Source organism: Oxyura jamaicensis, chromosome 3, assembly GCF_011077185.1.
Source record: "Oxyura jamaicensis isolate SHBP4307 breed ruddy duck chromosome 3, BPBGC_Ojam_1.0, whole genome shotgun sequence".
Classification (NCBI taxonomy): Eukaryota; Metazoa; Chordata; class Aves; order Anseriformes; family Anatidae; genus Oxyura; species Oxyura jamaicensis.
This window is the reverse complement of record NC_048895.1, coordinates 45,528,602-45,552,217: the sequence shown is the minus strand read 5'-3', so window position 1 is coordinate 45,552,217 and position 23,616 is coordinate 45,528,602. Positions and strand designations below refer to the sequence as shown.

At 39.2% G+C, this 23,616-nt stretch overlaps 1 protein-coding gene across 2 annotated transcripts in view; it reads right to left on the bottom strand.

The window, feature by feature from the left end:
• PDE10A (phosphodiesterase 10A) overlaps positions 1-23,616 on the bottom strand; it is a 368,478-nt gene that overhangs the window by 332,348 nt on the left and 12,514 nt on the right. The window contains exon 2 of one of the 2 annotated variants that reach the window (XM_035320291.1): positions 17,892-18,075. The exons of the other annotated variant lie outside the window; for it this stretch is intronic. The gene's annotated coding sequence lies outside the window, so the exon portion shown is untranslated. The remainder of the gene's footprint in view (positions 1-17,891; positions 18,076-23,616) is intronic. 2 annotated transcript variants of the gene reach the window in all.

Genomic DNA, 23,616 nt, shown 5'->3' with positions numbered 1-23,616 from the left:
GAGAAAAGGACCAGAAAGAAATTTCAAATATGACCTTGCTCTCTGCATTATTACATTTTATCCCATTTCTACTGTTATTGAAACCCTCAAGATAGTTCATTTATCTCTGTGTGATAGCCTAACCTTCCTCTGTATTACAGTGCTTCTCAACTTTGTGCCATGATCCAATTTCAACATTACTCATGATTTTTGTGCCTGAGGTCAATATTAAAAATTACACACAGGAGGCCCAAGACCAGTCCTCAAGGAATTCCACTAGTAGATCCCCAACAAGGACTGATGCTTCCTTCATCACGACCTGCTGCCCTCACAACTTTATTGAGATCCTACTCCGTCATCTAATACCTGATTCTTCCTGTTTCCTTGTGGCTAACCAGAAGTTCTCTATGTGGCACTGTACTGAAACTTCTACTTTACTGTCTTTGGAGACAGCAGCAGTGTTTTCCTCTCCTTGCAGTAAGATTAGATATCCCCCTAGCCACAGAGCAATAGACCAAGACGAAGTTGCTGGTTCCCCCAGCAAAAGCACCGCCCTTCCGGCGGAGGGCTCATGTGCAGGAGGTCGACCATGTGCAAATGTTCCCTTCACCAAAGGGCTCACACACACACCACTCTGCACAGCCACAGGGGGTGACCACTGTAAACTGGGTGAGCAGATGGGGGGAAGCATCCACAAGCACAGCACCCAGCAAAACTCCATTCACTTCCATTGCCACCTTCCTCCCACCCCACCTGACCCATTTTCCTCTCCTTCTGGGGACACTAGTGCATGACACAGCAGCCCTTACTACAAAAGAAGTGTAATGTGTGATTATTTCCCTCCTTCCCCCAAAAAAATAAAAAAATAAAGCAAAATAAAATAATATAATAACCTAAATCTCTAAAGCAGCAGCAACGCAAGTCTTGCCCCTGCCCAGCGTGAGATGACATCAGCTCCGGGGAAGGTTTAATTAACAAACAGGATAAAGCCAGCCACCAGTAAACCAAAACCATCTCACCAACAAACAGCTGGTCCTGCCCAAGCTGTCAGTAAACAGGGGGCTGCTTTCAGCTCTTGTAGGCACAAGGCAGGATCAAGCCCCCAGACTGCAGCATGAAAACAGTGAGACAGTTGTTTTTAATTATTTACCCATTCTAATCCTCTTTATTGAAAACATTTTAAGGATTAGAATATATGACATTGACCTAGCCATGAACTACAACAAGAGTAGATTACTCACTACAGTTATATTTTCACTGCCAATATAATTTTCAGAATCCTTTTATTTTATGAAATGTTTGGGAGTTTTCACCAAGCCAAAAAGAATTTTCCACATCCATCCCATATAAACAATTGCTTATAATAGGGATAAGCGGTCTTACCTTGCATAACTTTCCACAAAATAAACAAATGTCTCAAAACATCAGTTTTGCAAAATGTTTTTGTTAGAAATCAAAACCAGAAAATTACCGGCCAAGCACACAGAATACGAAGACAAACCTACCCACCTTGCAGAGATCTTTCCGTATGTTTAACACTTGGAGTGTGAAGGCATCCCTCTTCCGATTACGCTGGAGGAACAGCCACAGACTCCAAGCAAGCAGGCAGCGTTGCTCAAAAAGTTATTCTACATCTGTCCAGTAGAGGGCAGTGACATACACACAGAGAGAAGTTGGATTTGAAACGCACGTTTGGATAAACCAAAAACAAATAAAAGCTTTTTAACTATACGGATATATATTTTTAACGGTTTTATCTAAAATATTTATCTTTGTGGATACATACGTCCCTGTCCCCAAATTTAATAAATGGCTTAAAGGACTTCAAAATTATATACTAAAAATCTTTGGTTTTGCAGAACTGACCGCTATGCGTACAGCAATAGAACGTATCTTTACTTTTGACTGCAGGATCAGTGTCAGAAGAGCTTTCATCCCTTAGGCAAGGCAAGTTTTGGTTGCTAAAAAGCCTTAGCTTTTTGTTTAAGCTTGGCCCAGAAGGATACTGTTAAAGCACTTTCTTTCTGCTGCACACCCATCTACTGCAAAGAATGCTTACAGCCATTAAAGAAGATATCACGTTTACGTTGAAAGCTGCTGCAGCAATCCAACTGCTTCTTTTTACAGTTCTCAAAGAAGATTTGTGCTTATTTTCTCAACAACGCTTAGAAATAATGCAAAATGTCTTCAGGGGTCTTCAGCACATCCGCCTGAGTTGCATGCACTAGATGGTTGGGGGTGTTACTCTTGTTGAAGCCCTGAGCCACTCCTGACAGCACCTCAGTCCTAATGAGGCATGACCACAAGCAGTGCCCAGCAGCCCTATTTCTCCCAACATAGAAGTTGGAGACAAGAGATATGGCAGAAAAAGTAATGGACACAATATAAGGACTCTTCACACAAGAGCCCACAAGTGGCTGCTCCTAGACCATTGTGACTTTTTTCAAATGCTGTCACTTGTGGTTATCCCAGCTCCTGAAACTGTCTGCTGCAGAGCTTGGCATGACCAAGTCAGATTCCTAGGACTCCTACCTCCCAACTGCAGAAATGGGGAAAAACACAGTTGAGAAACATACCCCACTAGCAAGCATGAAAATGAGAAGTTGCTCACAAGTAATGACACATTTTATAATTTTCCTACTTTATTTTTCCTCATTTTTATTTATTTTAATCTGGGCAATGAATGGTTCATGTCAACACATGTCAACAGCTTAGCAGTTTTGTCCAGGGTATCCAACTCAGCTGGCTGGTCGCAGTAGTTGCTAGGACAGCTGGTCAGGACTCAGAACTTGCTTCAAAGAAACCCTGCAACGTGCTTCCTCCATGACAGGAGGAACAAGCCTCCCAAAGCCTCAGTGCACTGGCTGCCGCCAGAGATCCCAGGCGGCTGGCAAGGAGCCTCAAACTCCTGTTATCAAGATGTTGATCTCATAGTCTACCAGTTCCCAAGCAGCTGCCCCAGCTGGAAGTGCGAGGGAGTCCCCAGCCTGGAGAAGCAGCCCTGGGACAGCTGCCCAGTCTGCAGAGCATGGAGGCCCTGGAGTCTGCAGTGCAGACAGCAAGCCAGAAAGAAACAAGGGTTTCAGTGAAAGCGTGTCAAAACTGAAGCACTTCTGGGACAGCCTTACATTTTATACGGTTTGTATGCGCCTGTACAAAAAAGGCATTTAGAAGATACACAACTTCCTTCAATTCACACCTCACCGAGTTACTGTTGCAGATTATATGGTGACCCCTCCTGATCTGGATACATTCAACTCACTCTTTTCTTTTCCACAAAGACACCTCAAAGTTGTTTTGTTTTTAACAAAAACAGATGCTAGAAGAACTTGATCATAGTTTCAAAGAAGCACGGATATGGCTGTCTACATACGCTAAACTCAACTGGTTTAAATTCTTGGGTGTAGTCACATACAAAGCACCCATGAAATTAACTAGAAAGAAAGACAGGAAAATTATCTTACTATTAGGAAATCATTTCATTAAAAATAAAAATAAAAGGGAAAACCCCTAATATACATAACATTACTCTTAAATAAATTCAAACTCATCGAAAGATTTACTTTATATATATGCAGAAAAAAAAAAAAAACGACCATTTTTTCCATTCAATGTTGACTCAACCTATTTTAGGAGAAAAATATTTATTTATTTATTTATTTTTACACTACTGTACTCTCTCTCTCTGGCACAGTTACCACAAGAAGTATTAAAATCTTTACATGATACACATCTTAAACTGAGTTAGCTACTAGAATGCTAATTAAGTATAATAAATTACTTGAACAATCGAGAATTTCAGAATCCTGAATGAGGAATACACCCGATTTTAATGGAACAGTGCAACTTTCACTGTTGTAGGCTTATTTTATCAGGAAAGCAAAGTAACTAGATATATCTAGAAAGGATATATCTAAAAACTGCAGCTGATCATCATCCAATTTCAATCAATTCATATCTACCAACAAACGGAGAGTTTCTGTATGCTTGGGATTCTGGAAGCTTGACTGAAGGAAATCCCTTCAAATTAGGCACTTGAGCACTTCTCACCTGTACTGCAAAAGCACCTGTGCCTCTCACTCATGGGCTCAAATCTCTTTTTGTGAGATACTGTGAAAACACCAAACAACAGATGAAGGTCCTACACTTCAGAGAGCTTTTGGCAAACTATTAGGACAGAAAACAAAACAGCAAACAAAGTATGTCCTCTGTGATACACAGGACCCCTGCCAGATGGCACCAATTAGCATGAGGTGCAACAGCTAGGCTAAGTACATCGGGGTGGAATTAAAGTACAGCTTGCTGTGAATGAGTCAATATGCAGAACATGTGTAGTAGGAATTTCAAAACATATAGGTTAGCCAGACAGGAGTGCACAGGACAAAGCTCAAATGCATGATCAGGGCAGGTGTTATTAACAGAAAGAGTCTGCAGCCAACGACCTCGTACTACACAAGTCCTGTATCAGGTACGTAGAGAGTCACATGCAGCCTTGCCCAGCAGCTCCAGTACTGTTACTCAGAAGTGAAAAAGCTAAAGCCACCAGCTAGGAAACCCATTTTGTGTTTTGTTTTTGAATGGGAATTTTTGAATGGGGAAAAATCATTCTGCTATACTGCCAGAAGTGAGAAGTCTCTATGTGATACTGTATACTGTCCATGGGTCCAGCAAGAATAATATTTCCCTAGGCAATAGCCCAGTGAACCATCTGTTCTTCAAGCAAACATATCTCTGCTATAATTAGCACACCTCAGAATAAGCTTTCCATATATTCTAGTGAAGTCATTTATTTTCCAAATGGGCAGCAACATACTAACATAATTGCTCTCAAAGTTGACTCCAACTAAATCTCATCTGCAAGGTCATTTCCCATATAGCCTAGATGAGTACCAACCCCCCATCTCAAGGTGAGACCTGGGCATACATTCCCTCTTGCCCCAACCTTGGTTTCCCTAGGAAATGAATACAGGAATGCAGGCATATATGGAGCTTCAGCAGGATACATCTTCAGTCTGGGCAATCAGAAGGCCCATACCACACCTGATCCATATCCTAGATGCAAATATGTTGACACTGTTTAAAAGATGATGAAAACACAGCTTTGCTACGGCATAAATGAGCTAACAGGTAGCTATGCTAGTAAGTGAGCAGGTATATGGCTACAATTCTGCAGAATGGAGATTTTCAGCTGGCTTGCCTACAGCCTCAGGAAGCTCAGTCAAATGGTATTAACCACACAGCTTTGGGGAAGCCAAGAAATCCTTGAAGCTGAGAAATCCTCTAATTTCTAGGCAGTTTGGAAAGAGTCATACACACGCAGCACTGACCAGCTAAGACTGATGAGAACCTAAGTAAAGAAACTGCCTTCCCCTTCTGAAATTTGTTACCAGGGTCATGAACATCCTTTTAAATACTATCATGGCCTACTAAGGTCTGCCAAGCCTCTGAGGCAGTGACTGGCACAAAACATTCTTTCTGGGACTGATTTTATCCCTTTAAGACAATTTCACATACCCACTGGGTGAGGTGAAAGATTTAGGTTGGTAAAAAGAGTAGAAACAGCCCTTTTACTCCCCTCCAACACTTATACCTTCCTGCCCTAGCTAAACAACTTCAAGTATGAGATGCTGGATGGTGTTGCAAAGATTGATAGACAGCAAGGGCTCCCTTTGGATCAATATTGAACATGAAATTATGGTCATCTGGCCTTTATTTTAAAGCATGATACTTGTCTAATTCCACACTCAAGTATTTAATGCTTACTTCCTGAAATAACCCACTAGTCTTAGCCATTAACATCTAAAGAACCTATTCAACTGCTTCTCTTTTTACACCCTGCTAAAGCTGAATCAACGAGATTGCAGAGAGATGTCTGAGACTGTAGTAACTGCAGAGCTGAATTTAGCTGGTGGTATTTTTGTGTTAAGGAAAAGTGCAGAATGGAGAAATACTGTATTCATAAGTGTTTTGGACTACATGAAGGACAAACTCATTAGGCTGAAAAGCAGTATTTCTATCTATACCCAGTAAACGTATGGATAGCATCTTAACCAGTTCATCTGAAGGTTCTTTTAGCAACTAATGCTTTCTAAAGAGACCTTTTTATAGGCCATATTGCTATATACAAAAAAAAGGGAACACTGAAATTGAAATATACTGAAATATATTTAATATGACATACCTAAATGTCATATTTTCATCAATTAACATACTTTTTCCTTATTTCTCACTCTGTATTTTAAAGAAGAAAACAATTCCTGCACCTACATCCTCTCCCCAAAAGGAACAAACAAGTAATTTTAAAACATGAGATGAAGATGATAAACGTTAACTCTTCAGTTCAGGTTGTTGGAATCTCTGGAGACCTCTTCTACAGCCTTTTACTCAAGGCAGAGTCAACTAAGATCATACCAGGTTTCTCAGGGCTTTATCCAGTCGGGCCTTGAAGACCTCTAAGGATGAAGGCTTAGCAGCCCCTCTGGGCAACTGACTCCACTGCTCAGCTGTCCTCAGTCTGAACAAACTGTTTCTTATATGCAATCTAAACATCTCATTTCAACTCATGCCTATTAGCTCCCGTTCTCCTACTACTACACAAAAAGCCTGACTGTCTTCTCAACAACCTCCTCCAGAAATTGGGGGGCTGCCAACATTTCCACCAGAAGTCACCTCTTCACCAGGAGAAGCAAGCCCAGGTCCCTCAGCCTCTCCTCACCTGGCCAGCACTCCAACCACAGCCATCTTGGTGGCCCTCCCCTAAACTCATTCCAATTTATCAACATCTATTTCTTACTTGGGGATCCAGAACTGGATGCAGTACTCCAGGGGCAGCCTCACAAGTGCTTAGTAGAGAGGGATAATCGTGTCCCTCTGCACCACACTTCTGGTAATATAGTCCAGGATGGTGTTGGCCACTGCCTTCGCTGCCAGGACACACTGCTGACTCATGTTCAGTTTGTCATATGCCAGGCCCCTCAGGTTCTTTCCTGTACAGCTGCTCCCCAGCCAGTTAGTCCCCAGCCTGTACTGTCACAAGGGGGTGGTTCTTTCCAAGTGCAGAACTCAGCCTTTCTCCTTGCTGAATTTCAAAGTTCTTGCTGCCCAATCCCTCCAGCCTACTTAGGCCCTTGATGCCTTTAGCATACTGACTTGTCCCTCCTGTTGTATGTCATCTGCAAACTTTAAGAACCAGCTCTAAATCACCTCCTGAAGGTAATTGACAAAGATGTTAGACAGGACAGATCCCAGGTAGACCCTCATGGCACTCAGTCCAAGCAGGCACATTACTGAACATACCCATCTGGTACATCCAAACTGAGCATTTAATACGCAGGCAGGATTCCAAGGCTTAGGAACACAAGTATAGCAACATATTCAAATTCAATAGTTATCCAAGTCATAGAAATCAGCTTTTAGGGTGGTATTTGTGTGAGTTTAACATTTAAGTCTAGTTACCATAGACTTCTTTTACAATTAGCAGAGAGAAAAAAAAAATGGTGCAAGAGAGGGACCAGCAGGTTGGCAAGACTGCGAAAAAGGACTTTGATACAACTGAGTGTTGACACAGAGAGAGTCCAGCAGGGGAGCCTTAAAGCACTAAGAAGTTTTCTTAAACAGTTGGACATAATGGGAGATATACAAGGAGAGACTGAAGGAACTAGGTTTAGTCTGGAAAAAAAAAAAAAAAAAAAGAGAGAGAGAAGGTTAAGGGGGAACAGGTTCCCAATCACTGAATTCATTGAGATAAAGGTGAGCTGTAGAGAAGATGGCACCAGAGTCCTCTCAAAGGTGCACAGCAAAAGGACAAGAAACAATGGTCACAAGTTGTCATGCTGGAAATGCTGATCAGACAAAAGAAGAAAAATAATCAAAGTGAGAACAGTTCAGCACTGAAAAAGGTGCCCGGAGAGCTTGTAAACTCTCCAACCTTGGACATTTTCAAAACTCAACTGCAAAGGCCCTGATCAATCTGATTTATCTTGGAAGTGAGCCCAGCTTTGAGCCAAGGCTTGGACTAGTGACTTCCAGAGTGCCCTGCTAGTCTAAATTTTTCTGTGATTCTGTGAGAAAGGCCCCTTCACTGTGTGATTCATCATGTCTTAAAATAGGTGTCTAAAATAAATTAGATGAATCACCATCTGGTGGTGCCTGTGTTTCACTGAACTTCACTGAATATATTCTGCACTGAATACAAAGGCAACCTAATCTGACCGGCTATGATTACACATCTTAAAGTGATATGTCTGTAATTTGAAAGAGATAGGGCTCATCATTAATGACTTGTGCCCCAAAAAGATAAAGTTCTTGCCTTATTTCTATTTTACCATTTTAAGGTGGGAACAACCTTCTTAATAGTCAGCCTCTTAATTTTGGATGAAGGTGTATGAGACCTTTGCATAACACATAAAAAAATAAAAATGAGAATAACTTAGAATTTGACCTACACAGTTCAATATTTTGTTGCAGTAAGAACAACTCCCTTCATAATGCAATGGCTACAGTTTTACAATCAGTTATACAGATAATATGTAGTAACTTTGTCTTTAAATAGTGTCTTTAAATACAGCTGACTAATTAGAAGCTGATAGCATGAGGATATTTCTAGTTCGACAGATTTATATTAAGACCATAATGGATAAAGGAGAAATTGGTTCAGGTCATCTAGAAAAAAAAATGTTTTTCTTATTTTATGTACTGTAAAATATTTAAGAACTTTAAAGCTGTTTGAAAATTTCTCTGACAAAAAAAATTGACATGAACATGTAGAAACACAGTTGAAGTTCTAGGCATAATTTTTCCTTAGAAAGGGTCTTCAACTAGAACACATTTCCTCCTTTGAAGTCGGAGGGAAAGAAGAAATGTAAATAATAAAGAAAAATTAAGTCGTTTCAGACCAATCAATTATTCCAATTATTATACCAATAAATTTCAGACCAATTTTATCATCAGAACAATTCCATTGTCTTATCTGAAAAGGTGAAATTTAACCGTGTTACACTAATTAAAAGAGTCAAATTAAGTTTGCTGATATTTTTCCTCTTCTCTTTTTAACAGTATTTTCATCTCATGCCCTGCAACAAGATTGTATTAGAGACCTGGACACCACCCATGTGAATTCAATCACAAAACATAAACCAGGCAGTATTTATTTATACTGTTAAGTGTTTTGTTACGAAGGACAGGGAAGGTCAGAGAACATATCATGGGCTATACGCATCGATTGAGAAGCAAAGTTAATAAATATTAACTTTTGCTTGTCATTTCTTCAGTTTTCCTTCAATAGGGTTTTTACTTTTGATAGATAGACTTGAAAAATGCCTCAGCGTTTATATACAGCAGTTTGAAGTGGCAAAGCTTCCAAACAACATTGAAACTTTTGAAAAGCACTTCTATGTTGAAAATGTAACTTAGCCACTCAACTCCCAACAGCAAGTGTAGAAACCTAGCCTTACTGCTTTTCATGGTTAAGAGGCCATAGCAACCTACATCTTTCACTAGGAAACTTCCCCAGACACCTTCAGTCTACAGTCACATCCACAGCACTGTCAAGCATTTGCATCTAGGGTTCCATTTTCTGGATAACTTGAAGACAGTTGAGAGACTACTTTAACTCACACCTTCATCAACAGATTCCATTAGCAGAAATGGCAAGCAGTAGAAGGGCCAAGCTTCCCGTTAGCCATGCCCTTCCTTTGTCAAGGCAACAGAAACCAGGATGAGCATATCATGCCCTAGTTTTCAAAAAAAAAAAAAAAAAAAAAAAAAAAAAGATAACTGTCTTTAGGCAGCCTGTAAGGTGAGTCAGACATGAAAGCTGTATTTTTCTATGTAGGCTTTCTTGTACTGACCCTGAACCCATACCCCAAAAAAGCTTTCTTGAGCCAAGATCTTCAACTGAGATAAACATCAATACATAAGCAAGAGTTAATTTTCCCCTCTTTAATATTGAGAGCTTACCAGAGGCAGTAAGAAGTCACGCTCTGTGACAATGAAGGCAGACACTTCCTCAGAACAAATATACAGATAAACAAAAATTTGTGGTGGAAAAAAGCAAAACACACTTTTTTTTTTTTTATACCCGAAGCAACATCCCAGTCCAATAGACAACTAATTCCTCTACACCTTTTGACTTCTACAGGATTGCAATATGCTGAGACTCAGAGTATACAATGGAAAAGAAGAGGTCAGCAAATACAGTTAGACATTTTGAGGTAACCACATGCAGTGAAAAATAGTGGATTTTTGGATGGATGCTTTGTAAAATATCTCCATGATTGTTGTAACAACTAGGATACTGTAGCTGTGGTATATAAACAGGATATAAACAGTTTATAGGGAAAGCAGTTATCAGACCAACCAATAAAGACAGAAAACAGTACAGCTTTCACGTACTCATTTGTGTGTTCTGAAGGTGTTTCTGCTGGAGCAGAAGTACTTTATAGTGTATAGAAATGCAAAATAAATGTTAATGTATGTAGTACAGAATTAAGTCTCAAAAGACACTAATGTACTTTTGATACATGGCACATCTGTAGCCATATACAGACCCATTACTAGTCAGTTATATAAATGCATGAACACACATTTATATTGTACCACAAGATTTTAATTATCAGGTATTTGAGAACTCAGGAGGCACAGTAAGAACTCCTATTAAAGAAAAGGAGTTTTAACACACACAGTAGTTTTATACTTAACTATGACTTTCTTTTAAAATCTATAGATACAAACCTTTTAATGTATACTTACTTTGCAACAAAATTCTCAGGAAAATGATATTCTTGAATTTATTAAGGCAAGTCTACATATTATAGCTGTCAACTAATAAACACATAGGGACACTTCTGTGCAGGGTAAAATATTCGTTAAAAATGTTCCATTTTCAGTCATATCTTTCCCATTAGCTTCTCAAAGGTTTCAACTCATATATTCCCCAGCAATGGGTGAGCCTACATGCCCCAGCTTAAAATTGATTCTTAATTTTCACCCCAAACATAAAGAACTCCACTCCACAAAGCATAATAAAAGCATGAGTTACAGCAGTGCACCCTTCATTTCAGATCTACCACAGCAAAGCAATATACTTACTTGAGAAAATACCCTCCCATGAATGCTTATGGGGAAACAGCTAAATCCCAGCTAATAGCAACCCTATGCACACATGTGTATTTGCCACATATGATGGAAATTCATGTCAGAATTAACGATTAAGGTGGCAGAGTTAAGAGAGCCAAATTTGAAACGTGTTCACAAGTGGGTTTTACATTCAAACAGATAACTGCAGCAAGGTTCTGCAAGATGTGTCCAACACTCCTCTTTTCCAAAAAAATTACTGCAGGACACAAAAGAACATCATTCGCTCCCTATCCAGGCTGCCAGTGCTTCTGAATTAGCTATTAACCTTATTAAAAAAGTAAGAAGTTAAATGGACTTCAGTTTTGCCAGAACAAACCCAGAGGGAAATAGAAGGTATTTATAATGGAAAGTTTCTACAGAACATTATCCTCGCTGTAAAACCTTTTTAGGTTAATTTTAAAAGAAAACCCATAAAAATAACATTATTTTCTACTGAATAATTAATGTCAAAGAAAGTCTATAGAACTGTATTGGTTACTTGTCTAACAAATTCAGCATAACTTTTTCCTAAAGGAAATGTCATCTTTCCTATACATACTAAAAAGTTCCCTTCTCCACGTTCCAGAGGAGATTCTCCCAAAGCCATTTTCCCTTTCATTAATTGGATATCCAGCATCCAGCTGTTTGGTACATCCCACAGAGGAAAGGAAGTTCCCTGGCCACAAAGAACGACCCAAAATTAGAGCATAACCATGGAACACTGCAGTTGGAGAAAATGTTCAAAAAGGTCGACAACGACTAAGGACAAAGCGGATCCTATAGAAGTCTATGACAAACCACCAAAAATAAGATTTTACAGTTGAGTGCTCTTTCACCCTTGGAACGTTTAACATTTCAGCTGTGCAAATATGAAAACTTTATTCATTTACAATTAACAAAGACCAAGACACACATGTTTATTCTCAGTAAGTACCAGTCTTTATTCCAGAGGAGTCCTGTTGGCTAATTGTAAAATAGGAAATTACTCAGTATGAACAAAAAGATTTCAGAGTCTGGGCTTTATTTTGGAGCATTAAGACTTCTATATTGACACATACCCAATACTGTCAGATTGTATTTTTCTTTTGAGCAAGGAAATATGAAATATTGTTTCCTATGTGAGAATGTGCATAAGACATCTGTTTTTAAAAGAAATTTGCCCATGCTTTTCCTATAAAAAAGGCCAAATCAAAAACTACAGGGGAAGGCTCTTAGAATTTTGAATGAGTTGTAGTCTTGTGAATATCCTCAAGTATGTTCAGACAGTCCGATTTAATCCTGTATTCTGGGAAAATGTTTTTTCCTGTATTGTTTCTAGTTCTTTGTGCTGACAACTCTTATGCTTTATTATATTCTCTGTCTTACCCTGAAATGCCATACTATTTTGCATGACTGAAGTTTTGAAAGCTCTAATTGATTCATTGTAGCTGCAGTTAAAATCATCACATATTATGTTATGTTACGAGAAGTCCCCATTTCCCTCAAATAGAAGGGAAAAAAAGCCATAATTATGAAAGAAGAAGAGGAGGAGAAGAGGCTTATATAAATTTGCCTTTTGCATGGCTTAGCTATCCAAAACATTTTCCACTGTAATCTCACAGATCAATAGAAAACCCACTTTAGGACTTCCTTACAACTTCTAGTGGTTAAACATTAGGAAGATCCCAGTGCTTGCTCTCTAAATGGGGCAATTTTGTGCTATAGATTCACATCAAAGTCATCATCATTTCACTTCAGCAAATTTTACCAGTACTGATTGTGGGAAAAATAAATAAATAAATGGTCCAATCTGAAAGTTAAAACATTTGTTTTATCAAGATTTGGAACAGTAAAATGATGGAAAGTTCATTTAACAGACATTAAAAACAGGTAACAATACTCAACAATAGTTAAGTAAATAAAACTGCCATTTATCGAAAAACACACAGACAGCTGTAATTCAGGCAAGCATTTCAGAAAATAAAAAATTACTTGGAGTCAAAAAAAAAAAGAAAAAAAAAAAAAGAAAAAGGACCACCAGATTTTCAAAACCAATCTTTTCAATCTGCATGAAGTCCAACAGCATATTGACATCCCAGTTCACGACTGCAGCTTTTAAGCACCACTGACACATAAATAAGCCACAGAAGATGCACACAGAAGGCAGAGGCTCGAGAGTAAAATGGAGAGACTGAGCCATTCAGCAGAAGCTTTGGTGATTTTCAGACCAAGGCCCCAACCCTCCACCCAAACTTTGCAGAAACTACTCCAGCATTTTGGCCTGCCTTCAGATATGTAAAAGAGCATGATGCTGCAGCACAGAATCCCAGAGTAACAGGAATAAAAGCTTTAGACTTCTGTTTTTATAAAGTCACTCTTAAACCTTACAAAATAGAAATTTACGTACTTTCTAACAGTGAAACAAGTCAGATTACCACAAGCTATGAATTTTCTAACAGAAGCCAGTACCTGACAAAGCTCCTTTTCATAGTAACAGACACAGCAGAATCAAAAACCCTGAAGACAGGTTGTAGTAGTAGTATATGTAAAATTGTATGAATTACATAAGCTATGTGAAATATTTCTGAAATATTTATAAGCAAGCTTTAATACGAACAGGATGTATACAGTTGAACAATGTAATATTTCATCAAGTAGTCCTTTTTTTCCCCCAAGACAATTGGCGAGGACTGCAGCACGTTTCAGCTGCTTCCACCCTTCCTAAATTTAAACAATGTTTTCTGTAACATGGATATGCAGTATCAAATATTTTAAAACAAGCACACAGGGTCTGATTCAAAGTCCACTGCAGAAGTCAGTAAGAGTTGTGCACTAAATTCCGTGGGCTTGTAGAAACATTGTTGACAATCAACATTTTGATAAGTTTACACCATTTCACAAAGAAGTAGTTTGATTTAGCCTTCCAAATGAGTTTTGTTTGTTGGTTTGTTTAAGATAGCAGCACAGACTCAGCACCAACCAGAGTTAAATAAAAGAAATGAAAAAAAGAAATTCACTTCCATTTTGCTTTGGAGGTTGCACCTTTTGAGTGTGGAAAGGCAAGAAAAAGCCAGTTACTACCAGAGAGTTTACTAACACCAAGTCAGTTTTGAGATCAAAAAGCAAGATGAATTTCCTTCATTTCACAGTTAAAAATGGAAGATAATAAATTTGGAAACCAGTTGTAATCTGAGCAATCCTTCCAGTTTTCAGCAATTAAAATAGATATTGTGCCACATTGACATGCTTCCAACTAGTATATAAATGCTTTTTGTCCATATAGGGCTACTTTCTGTGGTGACATAAAACTCAACAAGAGATGGATGTTCCCAAGTTGGGTTGGGTCCTACCATTGACTTTGGTAAGGGTTCATTAAGCTAAGTTAGTTCTTAAAATAGAAGGGAAGCCAATAATTGATCTAAGACTTAAATAAATGAGTCCCTTCCCTTTAAAAATAAATAACTAAACAAATAGATAAATCACTGCATCCACCCACATAAATCCATTGAATCTGTCATTGCCAACCCTGATCATCTGCACCTTCTGTCAAGAAGTAAGGTAAGCAAGGTGCTATGCCTCTCCCATCATGAAGATAAAAGGGAGAGGGAAAGCAATGGTTAAAGCTTGGGGGAGAAAAGAAGACAGCAGTGTATCTCCCATCCCCCTTTTAGAAATAGAATTCTGGAGACTGAATTTTCACTGGGGTGTCATGGTAGGCCCATAAGAAAATAGTGCAATGAGTGCTGAATGCCCCAACAAACCAGGCAATACCAAGCACTCGTAACTAATCTATTCTGTTCCCAATGCAAGAATAACGTGATAGGACAGAACAAAAGGTAGAAACATTTTAGTAAAGATTTAATTTTTAAGGAATAAATATCTTCAGGAACTCATTGCCATGTAATAGCACCAAGGGCAGCAATTATGTCTTTAATCAGTTTTTTTTTTTTCCCTCCCTCCCTCCCCCACCAATGCAAACCAACTCAAGAAGCTTATTCCCCACGCAGTTGCACTGAGGTCATCATGAGTTTAGTATCAATCAATATTACTAAATGTGAACAATGAGAATATTTAATCAAACCAGGCAGGAGCAATCTTTCCACTCCAGAGTAGAGATCAATCCTTTGCTGACAGGTGTCAGGGACTGCCCCCATCATCCTGTTTACCCACAGGGAAATTTCTTGACTGTTCTTTGGGAGCATCCAAGACTTCTTGAGACTGCAGTTCTATCAGCTGCCCAACACCAACTCTTTTGTCCCTGAGGAGTCAAGACCTTTCTCCCTACCTCAGCTACAACTTTTTGGGAGCCAACTGCTCTCGGCAGCATACAAGGGCACTGCTGTGGCACTGACAGGAATGGCAGCGCTGTTTGTGGACTCCCCAGGTGACTTCTCATAGTACCCAGCTCTGCCTTGAAAGCTTCCCACTGAACAGTTTTCCCTGCTTCGCAGGATAAAGCTGATGGGGGAGCAGTGTGACTGCAGCAGAACACATAACAGTAACGTGTCAGACTATCTAATAAGTTAAAAAAAGAATAGCCTAACTTTATGCTCAACACCTCTCTCTCTGGCTGTTCTTGGCACACTATTTTTGTATATATTAGAATAAAAAAGTTTACAATGTGTTCACTATGCTAAGAGCCAAAGTGAGGCCATCCTTAAAATATGTTCAGTTTCCTACTCCCAACCAATTGCTCCTAGAATAATCTCTGCAACTAGAATCTTAGTATAAGGATGAAGTTCTAATTTTTCATAGATTTTTTGCTTTTGTTTTAGTCCATTAGAATTATAGTGGAGCAAATTCAAAGGCTGACCTATAATTAAAACAAACAAACAACCCCCCCCCCCCCCCCCCAAAAACAGAACAACCTCTGAAGAGATGCATTATACCTAGAAGAAGTTAGGGACTGCAGGACTGCATATATTTCTCAGAACGAGTCTAAGGTGCTGATCATGAATTAAAAGAACACCTCAAGTCTGAAAAGGATGGTAAAATACACAAGAAAGACTACAGCAAAAAGAGAATAACAAATCGATTTTGACAAGACATACTCTTAATTTGTCCAGATGTTATTTAATTGCTTTTGCCCTTCTAAAATATTCTGATTGAACAACACTGCTGTAAGGAAGTCGTAAAGCTTCGGTACAATCATGACTATCTTCCACAATTATTTCTATGCCATATCAGTATTGTCCAAGTAATCTAGCTAAGTGAAATGCTACTACATGCTGCTATACTTTATAACATGACTGGAAGACTCTGGATAGAACCAAAATTTCCTGACAGATTGTCAGCAATATCAGATTCTTGTTCACCATTGCACAACAGAGACTTGACTGTTTTCTTATTGGAAAAAAAGAAAAAAAAAAAAAAAAGAAAATAGCCCATAAAAAACAGTAAGAGTTCAGGAAGTGCATTTCAGTGTGACTACAATACTGTTTGGGTAAATTAAGTCTCAGCCTTTGGCCATAACATGACCTAAAGTATGTTGTAATGGTCCACAAATTAAGTGCCTTCTATGTGTTATGACTTAGGTATGTACTGCAAAACTTGGCTTCATCACACTTCAGAATATCAGAAGATAAATTTTTATGTCTTCTGACAGAATGCTTTATTAAAAATAATGGTGTTTCAAGAACTTATAATATTTGCAGGAAAGAGCATTTCAGCAGGGAAATACATCTTTTCAGCATTTATAGTTTTACAGTGAGGGAAGTTACATCATTTTTTTTTTTAAAAAAAAAAAAAAAAGCACAACAAAACTTACCAGCCTACACAAATATGTTCTGGTCCTCTCTTCCTACAACATAAGAATCCCCCTTCTGTACACACACACAGAGCTAGACAAGTTCTCACACACACGTCCTTTGACACAAACACTCTTGCCTCTGCATGCTTGCATACAAACTGTGTGCTCACATGTTAAGCTTCTCACACGTAATCAATCCCCCAAGCTCCGGCACTCTCTCTCATGAACACAGACATGCTTCATACCTTCTCCTGCATTAGGAAACTATGTGAACCATCTGTCACTATTTAATCTCCCACCCCAAGCCAGCCAAATATGCCCCATCTCAGCCCCAGACACCCCAATCAGCCTTTCTAGCAATGCACTCCTCACAAGCAGACCATGCTTTTAGCTACTCCCTACCTAACATTAACCAGTTTTCCATTCTCTTTCCCTTTCACCACCGCATACCCTGTGGAAGAAGGAGCTATACCACTGCCCTTGCCAGCAGTCAGGCCTCAATCAATCCAGAGCTGTGCACAGCAGAGCAAGGACCAAAAGATGCTTTGTAGCATGCAGCATGCCAAAAACTAGCCACTGAGATCAGTAGGCACCACAGGTTTTCCTCTCAGTGAATAAGTTCACCCTATTCTTTGACTGATGGATGCTTGGGCAAGTGAGCAGAAAGAAAGAATCTTTAAAAAAATAAAAATTTTGTAATCATGTGAGGAACAGAAAGAGACATAAACTTCAGAACTTCAGCTGAATATAATTTCATTTCATAGATAAAAAAGGAAGAAGGGACAAATTTAATGTTTGGGGCAAACACAGCTCAAGGAGAGAGTAGTCTAAGAGAGGCCTAAAAGCTCTGGGTGAAGTGTGTAAAAGACAGGCCAGACAAAGCACTAAATTAAGGAGAAAGACCTCTGTGTTGTTAGGGGCCTCAAAAATCCTTCTGAAGGCAGCATGCTGGATGTTGGAGGAATGGGATCAGATGCAAGGCTTAAGTCCTTTGGCCATTTCAGGCAAAGCTCCAGTACACCTCCCCCACCCCCCCCCCCAGCCAGTGCAGAAGGTTGCTATTACTCACAAAGATGTTTATGAAAGACCTCTCCATTTTAAATGTCACTTTAAATGGCTTCTCTTTCTCTCACCAGATGCAGAACAGAAGTTCACATCTACACTTTGTACTGGAGATACTGCTCATCATACTGGTGGTGATACTGCAACGTGGGAGCTTATGCCAGTCCTGAAGAACTGGTGCAAATTCATACCTGGGGACAGAAGCATAAACAGAGACACAAACCTCAGCATCTCAAATACTGAGAAGTCTCCAAACTCAGGACTAAGCCACAGGGTTTCTGCTTAGCACAGGGTGGAACAAACTGCTCAGTTTAAGAGGGGCCTGAATCCATCCAGAACCTTGTTTTACTTAAACATTCATATTATTACGAGGGTTTTTTTGTTTGTTTGTTTTCACCTTGCAAACTCTTTGAAGAAGGAGCTGTTATGAGCCCTCTATCGGTATAGCACTTGGCGTGATGGCACCTACCAAGGCTGTGACTTACAGCAAAGGGTATGGGGTTCCAAGAAGATGTGGGAAAGGAGTCCACTTTCAGGAAACAGTGACAAAACAGGAAAACAGCCCACAGGGGAAGCTGTCATTCAACAGCCTGGGAACCATACTTTTCCAGCAGGACTAGCAAGCCGCCTTTACATATTTCTGCAAAACATGGAGTTTTGGGGCAAGACAAAACTGAAGAAGTGTAAGAGAATTCTGTATATCAGACTTGGTTGAAAGCAAAGCCCTTAGAAGCGACCGCCTGTCTTCAATACATATTGCAAGAGGTATGAGTACACATATGCAGTGATATGAGCAGACTCCAGGACAGAAAACAGAAAGGTGTCTGCTCTGTGACATCGTGACCTCACTAAAATTGCGGATCACTTTTTTTTTTTTCCACAATATCACGTTTCTTTCATAATTCACACCAAGCAGCACATCTCACCTAACTGTACCTAGTTTCTACTGGGGCACAGACACCACATGGAGAAAACCTGTGCAAGTAACAAGGACTATTAAAACTCTAGGTGAAATAAATGCCATTAGGACTGTAAGCAACAACTGAAAGAAGCATCATTCCATGGTGTTGGAACACCAGAAAAGCTGGACCTCCTACCCACCAGTTGGGCATCCAGTGAGCTTGCCAGAAAATGGCAGGTAACATTTCTCAGACTGTAGTTGATATCTTCTTAGGATACAAGAAAAACCTAAATAATCTAAGTTGAGAAGCATCTAGTCTTCTCTTTTCCAATGCTGTCCTGGCATCAACTGCAGGCAGAACCTACCTCTTTGAACTCTACTTATACTAGAAAACATGAAAGGAACAAAATCCCTTAAGAGACCATCTTATCTCATAAGGGAACTACCATTAGTGATTGGTGCTCCTCCAGTAGATAGTTCCAGTACACACAACAGAAGGCATGCATCACGTGTCCATATTATATACAAAATAATAATAATAAAAAACACCACATCTCCCTTCCTCTCATCCCATGGTGATCCAGAGGACTTCCCACAGAGGATGGGGGTTGTTTATACTAATGGTCTGCCACTTAGGCAAGAAGCAAGAGAAGTCAGTAGCCATGATATACAACATCTGTTTGAGCTACCATAAAAGAAATGATCCACTACTGGAAGAAAAAAAAAGGGGGGGGGGAGGGACTGACTTGCAGAATAACATGAAGATGAAACTGCCAAAATAGAAAACATGTCTGTTTGCAACTCCTGCTAAAGAAAGAAGCCCACTCACAATAAGGAGAATCCAGTAATTTGCCTTCTGCAGTGAAAGGACTCTTGCAACACATACAAGGTGTTTGAAATGTGAAACTTCCATGGAAAACTGGTGACAATATTCAAATGCTGTACAAGTTTACTACAATAAATAAATAATTCAACAAACAGCTATTAAGCAGTGTATTCAAAATAAATATTTCTTCCCATAGTGTTGCTTAGCATCTCATGCCACAGCCAGCTCAACCACCTTAACCAGCACACCAAGAATATTCATAGCTGGTCCCTCACCACCTCATGCCAGGGTGAGGCCCTTGGATGAATGTTCATCCCAGTCTTGTCTTCCCAAGCAGTATCAAACTGGTGCTATAGAGTAGTTAAGCAGAATCCAATTGTACTGGCCAATGGAATGCTTCTAACGTCGATGGCTTTCACTACATAAGGATGTGGCTTAATGTCGTGTATTATATTCTGTGCCATGTCAGAAAGAACACCAATGGTTTCAGAAGTAAAATTATACTACTACATATGCTCCAATTCAAAGCATTGGACTTAACTCATGATTTGGAAAACAAGGCTATGTATCAATATACGATGAATTACCAACTTAAAATCAGTTCCGGTAGGCTAGCAGAAATCATCTTCTTTAAGAAGAAAAAAAAAAAAAAAAAAAAAAAGGAAGAAAATAAGAAAGAAAAATATTGCATATTTCTACAAATACATACTACTCAAAGTATCTCTTCTGATACTTGGATGAGTTCTGTCCTGCAGTTAACTGACATCAACAGTCAAGCTGAGAAATTCTGAAATAAGAGAAAGAAAGGCAAAAACAGCTTTTTCACAGAGAGAGCTAAGACTTAACAAGCACAGCAGATTATGAACTATCTTACTAATATATATATATAATCTCTCTCTACTCTTGTAATCGTTTTCCACATCCTTTCAGAACATCCTTCAACTCTTACTAAGTATCATCTGCTCCATCTGGATAAGTCAATTAGCTTTTTTGAGCAGGTGCTTCTCATTTTCTGCTACCTGACAGAAAAACTCCTGAGTTTAAGTTATTTTAAAATACAAATGTCCAAATGCAACACACCACTATGTGGATATGATAATTAGGTTTGCAGAATGAGATGAAGATGACATCAAAAGTCATCTCTTCTTCCTTCTTCAGTTCCTAACCCTGCTTCTTATCAAGGCCCAAATCTGATAAGACGGTGGTCATTCATGCTCTACAAAGCAAATTGTGAGCAAATTGGACTGGATTTAGAAAGAGGAGAAAAGACAAGAGAAAGCAAGATGAGCAAAGATGGGTATAACTATGACAACCTGTAGCCAACACAAAAAGATGTTTGGGTTTGGTTCAGTACTGCCACGTTATCTTTGTGCTCTTCAGTGCTTAGCAAATTGTGAGAGAAAGTCTGCTGTTACCAGTCTCACCCAGCTGATGAAACAGCTGTCGAAGTTAATAGCTTCTGACCTCAGCTGAGAGGCTAGTCAGGATAGCATACAGGATAGCATAAGACTCACTATGTCTGGTCATCATTTAAATAAAAATAAGCAGAGACTTCTGATACAAAATCTGACATGTAAATAAAAGGAACAAAAAGTTAATTACCAAAAAAAAAAAAAAAAAGATATTAATATTGTGTAGGCATGTTGTTATATCAAACATTAGAAACATGCAAGGATTTAGTTTTAACTTCTGGAGTTTTACAAACGCCATGCTCCAGACTGCATCCGTCTCTAATAACTCTCAGTACCACAGCTGTAGAGTTGAACAACACTTCTAACAACACCAGCATGGCATTCACTTTTATGCAAGTATCTGAAGTAGATGAGAAGTTACTTAATGTCCCTTATTATTTTTTAATAAAATGTGAAAAGTTAAGAATACTGAAAGTTACTGAAAAGTAGAGCTGTGTGCCAGCAGTTTCCAGTGATGTCCTTACATGATTTTTCCTCCAAGTGACATCCAAATAGTTACAGAATTAATATATTCCAGAACAACACTCATCTAAAACTTTCTGTACCATGTGGTACTCCAGAGACATCTGGAGGATGGAAGAAATGGTTAAGAAAAATCACTGCATTGTACTGCATTATCACAGCACTAATTTAGGTTTCCTAAATTAGGCATAAGCAATTGGAGAGAAGGAAAGCACAGCCAGTGTCCTGCCACAGAATGTGGAGAGTCATTTTAGAGACAAAAAAATAAAAAGGGAGGATTCAAATGGAACACCAGAAATATGGTGAAGGGTGTAATGAAGTCATGTCATTCCCTGTTTGGAAACTTTCCAGGATTTCCATAATCAATAAATCTGTCTAGAAACATATATTGTGTCTTTATTGTGAGAAAGCAATTTAAACTTGTGTTTCAAGAGCCATACTGGAGCTTGCACACACATTTTACCCACCACCACAACCAAAAGCAGAGATCTCCAAACAAAGGTCAAAAAAAAAAACCCTCTGCATTAAACGTGTACTACTGCTAGAGTCTTATCTGTGTCCTCCTCAGTAGCACTTACCCAAGCCTTTATCTGTGGTAAATTCCCCTGCATGATGCCAAAAACAATACAGTAAATCATCGCCATGTGGATTTGTTCTCCCTCCACTAGATTTACTGGGCAGCAGGAAGCAAAACAAAAAAACCAGTCCCAACCAGCCTAACACAATACTGCCTCACTATCAGCCTTCTGTGTGTTAGGATGGTTGGGGCTCTCTAAATACCTCAGCGAGGTGTTTCAATGACTGAATGATTTTTTCTTTCCTTTTTTCTTTTTTTGATGAGAGACTTCACAGCAGAATAAAAAATGAACATTTTAAGTTTATTTTAAAGAAAAGTACATTCAAGCAATAAAAGAAGAAAGAATGATCAAACAAGATGTTTTTTTTGTTTAATACAACTACTGTATGTTAATACAACTACTTTCAAAAATAAATAAATAAACTGACTTTTGCTTTTAGTAAAAAGAGACAGGTTATTAAAGTCAATGAAATAGTCACCCTCAAACGCTAGCACAGGGCAAAGAACCACCTCACCCTACCAGAATGGATCAAGACCTATGTCCCAGCTGAGTTGTATAAACTAACTTGTATCATTCAGGCTGAGCCATGGCATACCTACAAAGACTTGAGCAGTCTACATGCATTTGCAAACAGAGGCCATTGCATCAAAGGTCACCAAAGGCTGCCTAAGATACTACGTGGTTTGCCATGACTATGAACATAAAACATGGCAAGATACCTTTTTTCTGAGCTTTTTTGATTTAGAAGCTCTGAAGAAAGATATTCTGGCCCAATCCCGCTTCAGTGTGTTTGGCTTTAGATATTTTCCTCTCACCTACATGTCCTTTTCCATCCCACTATTTGAACAGCAATGTTATCACAAAGCACAGATGCAGCTGACTACCACAGAGACAGGCATTTCTGAGGGAAAGGGAAATAGTACCAGAAAACAGCACATAAAGGAGAAGGCAGGAGCATGGAGACAGAACTTTCTTGCCTGTGCTCCCTGCCCACTTTGCTGGCTCACCACAACATGCTCTGTTTGTTGCTTCCCTTCCATCCCCTCTTGGTTGTCTGCTCAGGACTTAGTAGTATTTCTGCGTGGCAAAGAAAAGTACTGTGCATAAAACTGGCTTGCTGGATTACCAAAACAGAGAAGAGATGCATAAATAGAGGGAGACATAGAAAGAAGAACTCAATGACTTAAAAGAAACACCACCACACAAAAACTGAAAAAAGCCATTTTAAAGAAACCAGGCCTGTACGTGTGTGTCAGGTTTACAAGACTGCAGGCTCCTTGGAGCGGGGACCACGCAAGACAAGGTGCTTATTCAGTGCTCGTGTACAAGCTTGCCATCAGCTGAGGCTGCGTTTGGACATGACCTCACCCTAAAAACATCCCCCTTCATCACAGTGGTCCTTGAAAACTGCCTCCTGGCTAGCTGATCCTTGTTATGGATTTCACAGTAGCTACCGGTTATATTTGTATAAGTAAGGCTTTTTTTTTTTTTAA